This window comes from Chlorocebus sabaeus, chromosome X (genome assembly GCF_047675955.1).
Source record: "Chlorocebus sabaeus isolate Y175 chromosome X, mChlSab1.0.hap1, whole genome shotgun sequence".
NCBI classification, from domain to species: Eukaryota; Metazoa; Chordata; class Mammalia; order Primates; family Cercopithecidae; genus Chlorocebus; species Chlorocebus sabaeus.
This window is the reverse complement of record NC_132933.1, coordinates 130,335,383-130,352,481: the sequence shown is the minus strand read 5'-3', so window position 1 is coordinate 130,352,481 and position 17,099 is coordinate 130,335,383. Positions and strand designations below refer to the sequence as shown.

Here is a 17,099-nt window from a genome sequence, read left to right as displayed (position 1 = left end):
TGAATTGGCTAGGATCTTCATTACAACGATAAGTGTTAAGGATCAGAGTAAAAACAGTTACAATAATGCTAAAATTTTAATGTTCACTGTAATATTTACTATAAGACTTAGATAAAATTTACAGGAAAGGATTTTGAATATTATTGAATTACTTTCCCCTACATTTATTGGGATGATTGTCTTTTCTGCTTTAATCCTTTATTAAAAGATTATATTTCATTATATTCAAGATTTTAAAATCTGAGCTATTCTTGAATTTGGGGAATACACACTACTTGTTCATTATATATTTTAATACATAGCTGAATTACATTTTGTAATAAATTATCTGTATTTTTGTATCTATCTTTAGTTATATGTGCTTATAATATCCTTAAATTGCACTGAAATTTTCTGGTTTAATATATTTTATTAGCTACATAAAAATAATTGAATATATTTACCTCATTTTATATTTTTGCAAGTGCTTGCATAAGATGGGTATCTTTGCCCTGTGAAACTGCAACTGATACCTTGGGTGGGGATGAGGAATAGTTCTTATTTCTTAATTTAAAAAAATTAATTGTTGATTTGATTAGGTTTTGTCTTCATTAACCAATTTTGTAATGTGCTTTTCAAGAAAATTATTTTGTTCTAAGTTTAAAAATGTATTGGCATAAAATTGTTTATGATTCTCTTATTTTTAAAATCCCCACTCTAACTACAGTTGTATCTCCCTATAAGAATCTGTAAAAATTCTTTCTTACTTTTTAAAAATTTCAGTCTTTTTTTTTTATTGAATGAGCTTGCTATTGGCTTGTCCATTTCATCCAGTTTTTAAAAGTACCAAGTCTGGGTTATATTATTTCTCTTTCTATCCCTATTCTATTTTAAATATATATTTTGCTTTTGTTGTCATCATTTCCTTCCTATTTCTTCTTTTAAGCTTGCTACATATTTTTCTCTTAAGTTTGAACTCTTATTTTTAAAAATGTAAAAAATCAGCCATAAAAAAGAATGAGTTCATGTCCTTTGCAGGGACATGGATGAAGCTGGAAACCATCATTCTCAGCAAACTAACACAGGAACCAAAAACCAAACACCGCATGTTCCCACTCATAAGTGGGAGGTGAACAATGAGAACACATGGACACAAGGAGGGGAACATCACACACCGGGGACTGTCGGGGGGTGGGGGACAAGGGGAGGGAAAGCATTAGGACAAATACCTAATGCATGCAGGGCTTAAAACCTAGATGATGGGTTGATGGGTGCAGCAAACCACCATGGCACGTGTATACCTATGTAACAAACCTGCACGTTCTGCACATGTATCCCACAACCTAAAGTATGATAAAAAAAATATATAACCGCATGTAAAGCTATAAATTTACCTCTGAGTATTGTTTTGTTTGCCTTTCACAAGTGTTACTATGGAGGATTTTCACTGTCTTTGTGTATACTTGCAGTTTTTTTAAAATTCGGATTCATTCTTAATTCACATATTACTTAAAAGTGTCTATTTCAGTTTCCAAATGTGTAACTCTTTTGTGTAACTGCCATTTTCTTATTAAATGTAAGTGACTTGTAGTCAGAGAATTTTGTTTGTTATATAATTTGGGGGAGGACGTCTTAAGATTTGTCTTCAGATGTTTAATGTGTTTTAGAAACAATTTAGAGCCCTTTATAGTGGATGCAGGGTTATATATACATATATACACACATACATGTACACACATATGTACATGTACACACATACATGTACATAATACGCATATATACATACATGCACATGTATACATATACATGTATGTACATATATGTATACATGTATATGCATATACACATATTCATATATGTTAGATCAAGTTTGAAATTTTTATTTAAATATTCTATATGTTTATTCATTTTGTTTTTCATCTGTTCATTTCTAATAGTTATGTTAAATATTCTGATATGATTTTAGATTTATTTTGCTTCACATTCTATTCAGAATTTCTGTGTTTTTAGTTTTTAATGCCATGTTACCAATCTGAACAAGATCGTTTATCCTTTCAAAAGATACAGAAATGAAGATCTCAATAATCCTTAGAAATCACACATTCTATTAGGTAAAAAGAGAGAGGTTAACACTTGGTCCTAGACTCTAGTTGTTACGGTTGGAAAGGATCTTATAGATTCTTCAATTTCCAGTTATCTTCTAATTTCTCTGTGTTAAAGTACTGCTCCCCTCAAATGAATAATAGATTCGAACCTTGGCTCTTTGACTTATTTTTATGCAAGATATTGAGACAAAGAGATATTTTCCTTAGGAACCACAAAATTACTATTTTTATTAATTTTAAAATACGATAAAGACATTTTCAAATAATAATATGTTTTTAATCTATTAGAAAAAACTAAAGCGGAAGGAGAACACGGCAAGCTTATTTCAGAGACTTAGTTAAGAGAGGGAGAGAGGCACAGAGACAGCACGAGACAGACACAGAGAGACAGAGGGAATGTGCTCACCTAATATTCCTAGGGTCAAAAGAAAGTTACAACTCATTTAAATCTGCTGGTTTTACCTACCTCTGTTGTATTATAGTATGAAAATCGATCTTCCTAATGACCCTAGTGAAAATCCTAAATGATCAATGATTCAATTACATTCCCTTTGCTCAACTTACTAAGCTAAGAAAATATCTAACAATTAAAATTAGAGTAAGGGGAGACTAGATTTAAATTTTAATTAGTAGGAAAATTAAATTAACTAAATCCTCCATTCTCAAAGTACTTTGGATAATTGAGATTTTACCGCAGTAAATAAAATTCTGACTGGATTTTTACTGAATAGGAAATTTCTCCTTGTGCTTTCATTCAAAGCTTGGTATAAATACTATTTAGCATCTGTTTTTAATTTTTCAAAGACATATCTAATAAAAAGCAGCTATGAAGAATGCCTTTGCTTCATCTTTTTATCAAGTGATTCTGTTCAAGAAATTCTGTATATCTGGCGTTCTGCTAGGATATACACACACACATATATATGTAAGTATGTGTATATATACATGCATATATGTTTATATATGCATAAACTTTATACATATATTCAATAATCTTAAACTGTGCCCCCAAGTCAAAATCTACAATATTTAGTCAAATAGCAACTGGCTTCAGCATTTACATGTCACTTAAAACCATAGGTTTCAAAAGAAGTTTTTGCCTCTGAAGAATCAAAACAATAATGACAAAAGAAACATAAAATATTTTGTAGACTGAGTTACAAATTAAAAAGCATTCCTGTCTTATCATTTACCTTCAAAAAGTGCTTTTCAAGTGTTTCCTTTCCAGAGCTACAGATGGTCTTTGCCATTTAGCATCCTCATCCCTGTTAGAAGAAGCCAATTAATATCATATCCCTATACTTCTAATCAAGGCTGCCCTATTAGTGTTCTGTTGAGTGAACTGTTGCTGATTAACTGAAAATTAGTGAGTGAAACTAATGATTTTCTCTCTAGACCCTGTGGGCCCATAAAATGTTCATTTGAATTAAGGACAGTTAATTATGGTGTATGATTTGCCAGGAGACTGAACTTACTGAGTCAGTTGTGAGGAGCCCAGGTTGGGGTGGTGGATGTGATGCAGGCTGGCAGATCTCTCTTTCAAAGTTTGCTGTTTTCCTCTTAGCTCATGTCTCTTCCAGGCATTTCCAGGAGCTATGTCTGGCAGCTCGTTCACTCAGCTTACAAGAAAAAACTCCCCAGTGTATCACGAGGGGAAGAGCAAAATAAAGAGTCTTTCGTCACTGGTAAAGTATTCCTTGGTGAGCAGCACAATTTCTGGGAGTTGACAAAGATCAATTTTAATGTGCTTTCAAACTACTGAAACACATTGCAATCAACATGGATATGATGTATATAGGTATGCCACCCAGGTTATGCTGCAGCTGTCACAGAATGATGAACAGATGTGAAGAAGATGCACTTTTAGATTGTTGGTCTTTCAGCCCCCAAGAGAAACAAAAGATGGTTAGCAAGAATATTTGAGTAAGAGCAGTAAGGAGAATCTCTAATTCAGTGAGACAAAACATGGCTACACAGTGAAATGTCAAAGGGAGAAAATGCAAACCTACTGAATGTGAGAAATTGAAATTCAGCTTGTCTTTTTCCTCAGATTTCAAGCTACAGTTTCACACATGGTATTGTTTCGTAGCCATGTCATTTTAGGACTTCAGTAATTAAGCCCCTGGAGTGAATTTAAGATGGACTTGCATTTTACTATAAGGTATGAAGGCTGGCATACCTAAAATATATCTATCTTAGATTTATTTAGCATATTTTAAAAGAGACTGCCTAGGCTTTTCTTACAATACTCATGTGCATGATAAAATAGGAAGGAAATATAATTTACAAGCCTAAAATCAACTCTCTTGTTAAAGGGACTTTGGTAGTCTTCCATTTCTATTAACTAAACCTACCTTTTCTAGATATAGATGGTCCTAGGGTGCTAGTGAAGTTTTCTCTAAGACCTCCCCTCTGGTTTGAGTTCAGTGCCTTGTACTAAAGAGACTGCCTATTTAACAGATACAAGAGTGAAACATCAGAACCTTGCTTTGAGCTGAAGATTAACTTTTTTATTTTTAAAGATTTCCTCAAGTGAGGAATATGGAAGTTCAGAAATGGTTGCAGGTGTGAGCAAATTAGAAATTAGACAAGCCCAAAAAAATAACTTCAAGAGCCTCTTAAAACCAATAACGTAATGTTTTCAATGATATGCAGAGATAATCATTGAGCAAGAGGTACTCAGGATTTAAAAAGAAGTAGCAGAAAAATTTGTTGAAATATTTTTAAGGTTTTACCAAGGTAGATGTTGTGAGGCATCAAGGAATGGTTGACTTAACCACACTTTCAACTGAGCTTCGTTGAAGCCCTAACATCCCCACTAATGATTTGTGTATTTTGGTTGACTCATATATCTTCTCCTTGTCGGTCTGAGGAACTATTACATGCCAGTAACTGACCTTTCTATAGATAAATAAATTAGTTTTAATTAATAAGGTTTGGCCAATAAGGTTTAAAATGAGAGCTGAGGAAGAGCATAGGCTCAATTTCATAGTCTTGCCTTTCTCTTGCTCTCCTTTATGTAGAAGGAGCTGTCTGGGTATTAGCTTTAAGGTAACTCCATTTCTCTTTTCTTATTTAGCAGGAATGACTACAAATCGAGTTAGGGCACCACCATTTTTTTTAAAAAAAGAAACAACCATAACCCCTAAAAGGTTTTTCCATTTGGAATAGGAAGTCCATTTGTATTATGTAGTTTAGTTCTGGTCATTGTTCCTGGAGGAAGATGTAAAAAAGATGGAAAAGTTCAAAAGAGTAGCAACTAAAATGATCAGGGGGCTTCCACAGTGTATTGGAATCAAGTAAAAGTCTTCAAAAGAATCATCAGATTTACAGATACCTTCACACTTGAATAACTTTGTAAAGCTAGCATTTGTAGTTGACAATTACTATTTAAAGAGTGTTTTCACATATATAAGCTTCCAGCAGCCTTGATAAAGACATCCAGGCAGGTATAATCTCTATTTTACAGAAGGAAAAATGGAGATCTGAGAGATGCTACAACTTTTTCAAATTCTGATGGCTATTGGTAACTGGAAGCCAGCTAGCCCTGTAACGTAATCTCATCCGTTTCTACTCTTACAAATTGATTGATTGGATTAACATATCCCCATTTGGTCTTGTCAGGGAATAGCCAGAATGAATTTTCCCAGTCTCTGCTCTGTCTCTAATCATATATTCCCTTTGACCTGCAATTGACAGTGTATACTTCAATCTCTCTATTGTCTTGTTTCTAATCATTTCATATGTTGTGGATGTACCTATCATTATTATATCTACCTTGAGATCAGAAGTCCTCAAAGAAAGATGGCAATTGTTATGAGCTTTGCTCAACAGAATTGTATTAAAATAATTTTAATGACCTTTCATTGTTGGTGCAAGGAATGTTAGAGAGGACTTACGTGGCCTGGATCAGGAGTCAGCAAGCTATGTTCCATGGGCCAAATCTACTTGCTGCCTATTTTTGTAAATAAAGTTTTGCTGGAACACAGCCATGCTCATTTATGCATTGTCTAGGTCTGTGTTTGCACTACAGTGGCAGAGTTGGGTGGTTGTAACAGAAATGTACAGCTTGAAAAGCTTAAAATATTTACTATCTGATCATTCACAGGAAAAAATTTACCAACCATAGGTCTAGACAATTAATTATATCTAGTTAGTCCCTGAAAAATGACTAAGAAACAAGCAATACAGAGTGTGTTGTCCTCTGCTTCTTTCTAGAAATTTTACATCTTGGGTCCTGTTGTTATTTGAGGGAGAAAGAGTGTTTTTTGGTAAAGAAAATAGGAGGTAGATAGAAGAAATTTCAAGTGCATTTCAGAAGGGGAGTTATATTTAGAAGCATTGTTCTTCCACAGTCAATCAAGGTAATGAGAGGAAGAATTGCATGAGGTGAAGGTGTGAACTAGGGAATAACATTCTAGAAGTGTTTGTAAGAAGCTGATTGGTACCCAATATATTAAATAGTGACTTTACTAATGCCAATCAAACCCAAACCTTTTTGTTTAAAAATCATTTAAATTACTAGAGTCTATTCATAATTTGCTTTTAGCAAGGAAAAGAATAGTAGCAGATTTTATTACATGAGTAAATTCTGAATCTTGGGACATGGATTCAGCTAAAGCAGAAGTTACTTTTGATTGTTGTTTGCACAAATCGTTTTGTACCAGCTATTATAAAAACAAACTTTTAATATCCCATATTTTGAGATTTATGGAGGTGACTTTCCTTTTCTTTGGAGATGATGAATGTGTGCCGACTTGCATCGCTGTTTAATTATAGATGGCTAGCTGTGAGGAATGTGGAAATGATCTCAGCCATTTAAACCTCAAGGCAATCTCCCCATGTGACCTAAAAGGTGTGCATTTTATTTATGTAGCTATTTTACCTACTCACTCAGATTTCTATTGCACTTAGAAATTCCCAAGTGAAATGTCTACAGGTATTTTGTAAAAGTCTTGAAATAATATTCCCTTCCTTCTCATTCTCGCTCCCAGGAAATTTCTGCTTAAAGCTGCATTTGTAAAATAGCACATGGAAGGTGCCATGGTATAGGTGAAAGAGAACAGGCTTTAGACTCAGGCATACCTGGAAGGCCCTTTGAAAACCCATGATGTGTTCAGGAAACTGAAAATGGCTCACCGGGGCTGGATAGTAGTGCTTAGTTGAGTATGTGAACAATGACATGTCTGCAGAGGTGAGCACGAGCCGGATAATGAAGGATGTTGTGTTCCATGTGAAGGAACTGGAACAGTTATCAAGGTAATATGGCACCTCTGAAGGGTTTTAAGACAAGAGTATAACACAGTAAAATTTATAATCTTGAAAAATACTCTGGAAGTAGGGTAGATGACAGACTGAAATGTAAAGAGGGTGAGGGTAGGTAGAGATCTGAAGGACTGGTGTAGAAACTGAGGTTTTCAAGGAACAATAAGGTCTGCAGCTGGCAGTGTGTCTATGAGAGTAGGGGGCTAAGTTTAGGAGATGTTTGTGTGGCCTAATTGATAGAATGTAGCAATATTAACAGAGATGAGGGTGAGAGAAGAATCAATTTTGGGACTGAGTTGATTATAATAGTAAATTACAGAGGAGAAAAAAGATTAATGCCTATCTTACTATTGCATGCCCACAGCCTCACCCCACTAAGCAGAGTGTTTCTGTGTTTAGAATATAACAATAAGAGAAAATAAAAAACAAACAGAAGTAAAGAAAACAAAAATCTGGGTGCTGATGACAGTGACAGGAGGAAAAAGGAAGCATCTATAAAGATAGTACACATAGTTGTAAACATAGTTGCCAAGTACTGGCATGAAAAACTGAGACGACATTGTCTCCAAGGGCAGTGTCTATCTCTAGATGACGATGCCTATACAGAGTTTCCTTCTGTAAAGAGAATATCCGCCTAGGTTCCCCAGAACCAAAACTTCAGACTAAGGTTTTAGCCCACATTTAGGAGGTAATTACCAGCAGGGAGTGGAGAAATAAGAAAGAAAAGCAAAAGCAGTCAATATGGAGTATATTAATGATTGGTTACCACTGTGGGCAAGTAGGACTGAATCCTATTGAGAACCTCTGGGAAACTGGGTAGAACATGCCTCATCATTGTTCTACCCGAAGGGCAAGGAGGGTTGAGCATTCATCTACCACTTCTACTTTGTCATTGATTAATGGGTTAACCAATGGTAACTTCCTGACACTTCCAATCAGCCCTGGGCTTTGGGCATGCATACTGTATTGGGCAAAGAATTCCCTGAGACAGAGAGTTGTGGTTGTTGGAACTATGAATGCCAAAAGGATATGAGCAGAGTTCTGCATATACACACACATATACTCCTGCATATATACACACCCTACTATGGTTGGTACATCTATTGTACCTGTATTTTGAGTTTGAAATGGTAGAGTTTTAATGAAAATTAGACAAGTTACTTCTCTCTGTGAAGCAGATTTTCCACCTTTTTGAACCTATCTCTCTGTATAGACCTACTCGGATCTAGAAGATGCAAATTTCAAGGCTGTGTCCATTGTATATGGGTAACATTAGTAAATGGTGATCTGTGGTGATGGAATCTTTTGAACAACTGCTGAAACTATAAAGATAGGTATGAAAACTCAAATGAAACTGTTAAAGCAACTCAGATGTATCTGGAGAAAGAACAGATTCTGTACTCCAAAATGTTACCATTTCCTAAAATTACACTACCAAGACCAATGAGTTACACATAATATAAATATTTAATTGTTGATTTCAGAAGAAAAGAAAATGAATAGACCAGTATACAAGATGCTTAAGACATAGTAAAGTAGCCCTCCCAACTCTTTATTTGAAACTGAAGATAAGAAATTAAATGGAAATATGAGTTGAAAGAGAACAAGGATATGGAGAATCATATATAAAATGGAAGAATTGGATTGACTGGTGAGTTACCTGGAAATGAGAAAAAAAGCATTAAGCTCAATTTATGGCAATCCAGCAAAGGATTTTTCCATTTTTAGTATTTTACTTTATCTTTTCTAATTCCCTCTTTAAATACAAAGACACTGGAAATGAGTTAGTAAATAAGTCATTCCTACTAGGGTATGCTATCTTGTAGGCCTGTTTCTTCCTGCCACTCACTGGCTATATAACCTTGGGTAAGTTACTTAACCTCTCTGTATCTCAGTTTCCTTATGTGGAAAAATTGGTGATAATAATTATACCTACCTCACAGGTTATGAGGCTGAATACATTTGCATATGAAAAGTACTTACAGTGCTTGATACATCATAAGAAATACATACATCTCTTCTGGATGATGAGCAAAATGAATTCAAATTGTTATAGCTTATGGAATTTGGCATAAATAACACAGAAGTGTATCACAGTGTTATTTTTAATGATTTTTAACATTCAAAATGATTGATAAAAAATATTTGGCATTCCAGAGCCAAAACTAAGAGCAATGGTGGGAATTATAGTTCTAACAGAAGGAAGTTTTAGTTGTTAGAGGTGTCAAACAATGAAATAGATTGCCAATGAAGTCATGTGTTGGATGACATGGAAAATATGTAACAGACTGGATGATTGCTTCTTAGTGATGATGGAGAGGAGGTTTGTGCATCAGAGAAAAGGTCTAAGTAAATGACCTTTTCAGGTCTTTCCTTTTTTTTTCCCTTTCTTTTATTATTATTATTATTATTATTATTATTATTATTATTATACTTTGAGTTCTAGGGTACATGTGCATAACGTGCAGGTTTGTTACATATGTATACTTGTGCCATGTTGGTGTGCCGCACCCATCAACTCGTCAGCACCCATCAACTCGTCATTTACATCAGGTATAACTCCCAATGCAATCCCTCCCTCCTCCCCCCTCCCCATGATAGGCCCCGGTGTGTGATGTTCCCCTTCCCGAGTCCAAGTGATCTCATCGTTCAGTTCCCACCTATGAGTGAGAACATGCGGTGTTTGGTTTTCTGTTCTTGTGATAGTTTGCTAAGAATGATGGTTTCCAGCTCCATCCATGTCCCTACAAAGGACACAAATTCATCCTTTTTTATGGCTGCATAGTATTCCATGGTGTATATGTGCCACATTTTCTTAATCCAGTCTGTCACTGATGGACATTTGGGTTGATTCCAAGTCTTTGCTATTGTGAATAGTGCTGCAATAAACATACGTGTGCATGTGTCTTTATAGCAGCATGATTTTGACAATCCTAAGTCAAAAGAACAAAGCTGGAGGCATCACGCTACCTGACTTCAAACTATACTACAAGGCTACAGTAACCAAAACAACATGGTACTGGTACCAAAACAGAGATATAGACCAATGGAACGGAACAGAGTCCTCAGAAATAATACCACACATCTACAGCCATCTGATCTTTGACAAACCTGAGAGAAACAAGAAATGGGGAAAGGATTCCCTATTTAATACATGGTGCTGGGAAAATTGGCTAGCCATAAGTAGAAAGCTGAAATTGGATCCTTTCCTTACTCCTTATACGAAAATTAATTCAAGATGGATTAGAGACTTAAATGTTAGACCTAATACCATAAAAACCCTAGAGGAAAACCTAGGTAGTACCATTCACGACATAGGCATGGGCAAAGACTTCATGTCTAAAACACCAAAAGCAACGGCAGCAAAAGCCAAAATTGACAAATGGGATCTAATTAAACTAAAGAGCTTCTGCACAGCAAAAGAAACTACCATCAGAGTAAACAGGCAACCTACAGAATGGGAGAAAATTTTTGCAATCTACTCATCTGACAAAGGGCTAATATCCAGAACCTACAAAGAACTCAAACAAATTTACAAGAAAAAAACAAACAACCCCATCCAAAAGTGGGCAAAGGATATGAACAGACATTTCTCAAAAGAAGACATTCATACAGCCAACAGACACATGAAAAAATGCTCATCATCACTGGCCATCAGAGAAATGCAAATCAAAACCACAATGAGGTACCATCTCACACCAGTTAGAATGGCGATCATTAAAAAGTCAGGAAACAACAGGTGCTGGAGAGGATGTGGAGAAATAGGAAAACTTTTACACTGTTGGTGGGATTGTAAACTAGTTCAACCATTATGGAAAACAGTATGGCGATTCCTCAGGGATCTAGAACTAGATGTACCATATGACCCAGCCATCCTTTTCAGGTCTTTCTAATTTTGAGTCAATGATTTCAAAATTTGGCTCTAAGCCGTCTTTCCAATATTATATCTTACTGTTTCCTCGTGCAAATCCTCTGCCTTAGACACCCAAGAATACTCATAAACATTTAACGAGTTTCATGCTTTCTCACAATTTGAATTTTCTGCCACTCTCTCCACTCTGTCTTTATCTTTACAGAACAGGCCAAACATTTTGAAAGTAAAAGTCTTAGTAAAAGTTATAAAGTATATGGTACATTAAAGCTTAATTTCCATGTATAATATTATTAGGACTTGGTTTTTCATAGCTATGCTATACTTGAACCTGAAATACTTAAATGAATATATACGAAGGATGAAAAGATGAGTTACCTCCACACCCATACATACTCATTTAGAAAGGCATACATAATCTGTGTGGGCTAACATACTTGAATTAGTAAAAATATCTCCAATCTTTTAGATTTTTTACTTATATTACAATTCACCTCTGAAGATGTGTAGACTTCAACATTAAAATTAAACAAGAAATAAAAGGATGTCTTTATATAATGTTTCATCAAAAATATACATGTTAATACTTCCTATGGAGGAAAGATTTCTGGGAGAAATGAAGGCAAAGGAATGAGCTGCTGGTGATTAGCTGGTTTAATAGTTTTACATATTTGTTGTCAGAATCCTTTAAACCAGAGCTTGGTGGGAGGCACAGTTTGAAAACTTAGAGTTACATTAATTAAAGAAGTGGTGGGAGAAAAGAAGATCCTGCCTGGAAGACTAAGAAGGTAATGGGAGTGCTCTTTAAAGCTGTGCTAAAGAGGTTCACGATACCTTTTTGCCCTGAGAATCAGGACCATTTTCCTGCTCCGAGGGCAGCATGGGCTTGTTCTCACAGTCATTCAGAAGGGCAAATGAGAAGTTATATGTGTGTCTATGAGCTACACAATCATTTTCAACTGGCTCTGTGGATTACAATGTCATTTTGTGACACAACTTGAGACTCTACACCGACTTCTCCATGTGGATTTCAAAACCCCTAAATTATGCCCCACCATCTTGCTTTCCTAATATTTTATATAAACTCACATCAATTTTTTCCCAATATTTTATTATGCAGGACCTGTAAGTTTTCCTGGGGAAAAAGTATTAGCACTAAATATGCATTTTTCTGTCAGAAATAATAAAGTAGTCCAAAGATATTTCCCTTTTTCCATAAAATTCCAAGGGAAACCCACTTAGAAAATTTAGAGTATAATTGAAGAATTCTACTGAGCATACATGACATAAAATTAAACAATACTTGGGTAGAAAAATGTTTGGAGGTCACTGTCAGGACAATTTTTCTGTTATGTACTGAAAAAGATGACTTGCTATGGTTTCTTAATGTGCTTAAATGTGTTTCATTTGATCACATTAATATTTGTACAGTTATTTTTCCATTACTCGTGAAACACCAAAAACACTAAGCAATAATTGCACATATTTTTTCCTTTTATGACCATACATTTTCCCTGACAAGTCTTTTAAATTGACATATGTTATGAGAAACCTTTTTTTTTTTTCTTGAGATAGAGTTTCACTCTTGTCGCCCAGGCTGGAGTACAATGGTGTGATCTCGGCTCACTGCATCCTCCGCCTCCCAGGTTCAAGAGATTCTCCTGCCTCAGCCTCCCGAGTAGCTGGGATTACAAGCACCCACCACCACTCATGGCTAATTTTTGTTTTTAGTACAGATGGGGTTTCACCATGTTGGCCAGGCTGGTCTCTGTTCCACCCACCTCGGCCTCCCAAAGTGCTGGGATTGCAGGTGTGAGACACTGCGCCAAGCCTGAAACTTTTTATGATATATTCATAATATGTTTGACAAAGCTAATACTTCCAATGTAATTATTCACATTGACTGAAAGGCTCCTTTACTACATCCCTCTATCTTATTGCTCACTTAGATGATTCATTAAAAATCATTTAGACATATAGATGGCTAGGCATGAATGTGGCGTCGTTCTAAGAGCATAAGGTGTATTATGAACCTCTCCGTTACTCAAGGACTACCTTTATGCCTCCATCTCTAACTCATGGGAGGAATAGGAACCTTGAACAGAGATTTGGTGCCTTCCTTTACTCATAGCTTGTACACAACTCACTGTGATGGTGATGTGTTTAGCCTGTGAACCTACATAACAGAACTCGACAGGCAAAAAAATAGTTTCATTCCACATTAGAAAGCAAACAATACAGCCATAGAAAAGAACAAGATAATGTCTTTTGTAGGAACATGGATGGAGGTGGAAGCTATCATCCTCAGCAAACTAATATAGGAACCGAAAACCATATACCACATTTTCTCACTTACAAGAAGGAGCTAGATGATGAGAGCTTACGAACACAAAGAAGGAAACAACAGACACTGGGGGTCTCCTTGACATTGGAGGGTGGGAGGAGGGAGAGGAACAGAAGAGATAACTATTGGGTGCTGGGCTTAATCCCTGGGTGATAAAATAATTTGTACAACAAACCCCCATGACATGAGTTTTCCTATGTAACAAACCTTCACACGTACACCCAAACCTAAAATGTTAGAAAATAACCAAAAAACACCCCAAAACAAAACAAAATATTTGCCTCCCAAAACCAAACAAAAATCCTCACTGTTTTATCTAAATCATTATTAAATGCAGTCCTTTCTTAAAATTTTTACATTTTGTTATATTTACAAAACAATAAAATCATTTCCCACTTGATATAAGAACAAAAATCTCTGTTAATTCATTACATTATTAGAATAAGCAAATTAATGACTGCCAACATCAAATTCATTTTAATTTCCATGACCATCATATAGAGTTCTATACATAGAGGGTGGACTTCCACAATGAAAACGTGCTTCACTCTTTTTATTTCCTCCTCACAGCATGTTCTGCTTTAAAGACATATTGAGGGAATAAAATACATGGAATTTTATTCTAGTATCAAGTGAGACTTTAAAATATATGTGAAAATATTTGATAAACACTTTTTTTCTAATGGGTGCACTTAGAAAATATAGTTTTAGGTATATTTATATTTTGGCAATATAGTCTCTTAAGTAAAACAAAGCATATTGTAACAAAATATTTTGGTCAAAACTCTAAACAGTATATAGACTTCAAAATAACTCACTCAAAATTCATGAGATTTAGATTTCATGCTCAATTTATCAGGAAGAAACACATCCAGAATAGAAGTGGGTAGACTCTACTTCCACTCAATGGCTATATCTACATAACTGTGAATTAAAACAAACAAAAAACAAAAGCTAGAAAACTGAAATTGGTTCTTAGTCATTATGTCTAGTTATGACAAATCGAGACACTATGAGATGATTTTCTCCTCTGGAAACCAGGCATTCAAAGAGTTCCAATGACTCAGGATGGGAGTGTACAGAAGAGAAATGAGGAAAGAAGAAAGCATTGATGCAAGAAGATACAATTAATCAATTCATCAGTTCATCACCACACCCTGATCTCTACTACCATGGCATTATAGCCATGATCTCTTTCAGCCTTCTCTCTGCCACTATTGCCCTTGGAGCTAATTTTAATAGATTTTACATCTTTAAGATGGTAGTGTTGAAGAGGGATATTGAACCACTGCGATGTGCTGTGAATTTTCCTAGGAAGGGCCCCAGGGGTCTGCCATGTAAGTGTAACAACTCTTATGTGAGTGTATCTCACTTTATACACAAACACTGCAATAATCTAACGTTATACATTTCTCAACCTGATATTATTTCCCTTTGATTATTTAGGTTGCATCTACCCCATGAGAAAGATTTTGAGAAGGTGTGAAAACTTTATTCCAAATCTTAGATACTCTATAAATGTCTTCCATTTTATAAAGGTTATCCGAAAGTGAAGCAAGGACAATTCTGAAAATTTCTTCAATTTTAGGTTTGGTCAAACCAACAATAAATACAAAGAAATGGCTTCATCTGAGTAACTGATACTTCCAAGAGTTGGCCAATTGCAGTCTTTTGTAGATTATATACTTTACTAGTTAGATTAAAAATTATGGCAGGTGGAAATCCTAGAATGCTTTGGCTGCCTATCTACGGATACAAAACCATGTTGTATAATTCCAACCTTATTAAAGCATTATAACATTGGCTTTTAACTCTCTTTTGGATTAGGACCAGGTACACTGGTACAGCTCAGTAAAACCTAAGATTGGAAATAATTTGAAATCTCAAAGTCATTGTCACCTTACCCATTTCACCTGGCTAATTACTTCCTCTCTTTTCATACAGCCCAACAAATATGTATTCACATTACTGGGGAAAAGAGACTTTCCCTATATTTACACAATGGAATGATTTTTGCCCTTCTAATTAACCAGCATGAGTCAAACGTTTAAAAGGTTTCAGAAGAAACTGTGCCTTCAATTAACATTCACAGTTTCTAAATTAATCACTGCTGACCTTAACATGCAGGAGTCTTAAAGACATGTTTCAAATTTAAAAAATGGTAATTTTATTCAAAGAAATCTAACTACCTATGTTTCATAAGTGTTTGGTCATTGTTTTTTTCCTATTACTGCATAAGGAGTCCTAGAATTTGGAGCATTATTTCATCACACCTCTGGATAAAAGCCCTACAAATAACCTTGAGCATGATAACCATATTGTCTTCAATATACAAATTAATAATGACTCATTATACACTTTGAAAAATCCATACCGTGCTCGCTTCAGCAGCATATATACTAAAATTGGAATGATGCAGAGAAGATTAGCATGATCTCTGTGCAAGGATGAAATACAAATTCATGAAGCATTCCATATTTTTCAATAAATGTCCACATCAACAAGTTAGAAAGATCTCAAATTAACAACCTAACATCACAACTAAAAGAATTAGAGAAGCAAGAGCAAACCAACCCATATCTAGCAGAAGACAAGAAATAACCAAAATCAGAGCTGAACTGAAGGAGACTGAGACACAAAAATCCATGCAAAAGATCAAGGAATCCAGGTGCTGTCTTTTTTTAATAGTAATTCAATAGAGAGACCGCTGGCTAGACTAATAAAGGGATAAAAGAGAGAAGATCCAAATAAACACAATTATAAATGACAAAGAAGATGTTACCACTGACCCCACAGTAATACAAACAACCATCAGAGACTACTATCAACACCTCCACGCACACAAACCGGAAAATCTAGAAGAAATAGATAAATCCCTGGACACATACATACACCCTTCCAAGACTGAACCAAGAAGAAATTGAAGCCCTCAACAGACCAATAACAAGCTCCAAAATTGATTCAGTAATGAACAGCCTACCAACCAAAAAATGCCCAGGACAGGAAGGATTCACAGCCGAATTCTACCAGATGTACAAAGAGATGGTACCATTCCTACTGAAACTATTGCAAAAAAAAAAAAAAAAAAAAAAAAAAGATAAGGAGGGACTCATCCCCAAATCATTCTATGATTTCAGCATCATCCTGATACCAAAACCTGGCAGAGAGACAATAAAAAAGAGAAAACTTCAGGCCAATATCCTTGATGAACACAGAGGCAAAAATCCTCAACAAAATACTTGCAAACCGAATCCAGCAGCACATCAAAAAGTTAATACACCACAATCACGTAGGCTTTACCCCTGGGATGCAAGTCTGGTTCAACACACTCAAATCAACAAATGTGATTCATCACATAAAGAAAATTAGACAAAAACCACATGATTACCTCAACAGATGCAGAAAAGACTTTTGGTAAAATTCAACATCCTTTCATGTTAAAAACTTTCAATAAACTAGTTATTGAAGGAACATACCTCAAAATAATAACAGCCATCTAGGAGAAACCCACAGGCAACATTATACTGAACAGGCA

At 35.3% G+C, this 17,099-nt stretch overlaps 1 non-coding gene across 1 annotated transcript; it reads left to right on the top strand.

Moving 5' to 3' along the window:
• The first annotated feature begins 15,939 nt into the window (after positions 1-15,939).
• LOC119620015 (U6 spliceosomal RNA) lies at positions 15,940-16,046 on the top strand. Its single transcript, XR_005236414.1, has one exon. It is a non-coding gene; the product is annotated as a U6 spliceosomal RNA (small nuclear RNA).
• Positions 16,047-17,099: the final 1,053 nt, after the last annotated feature.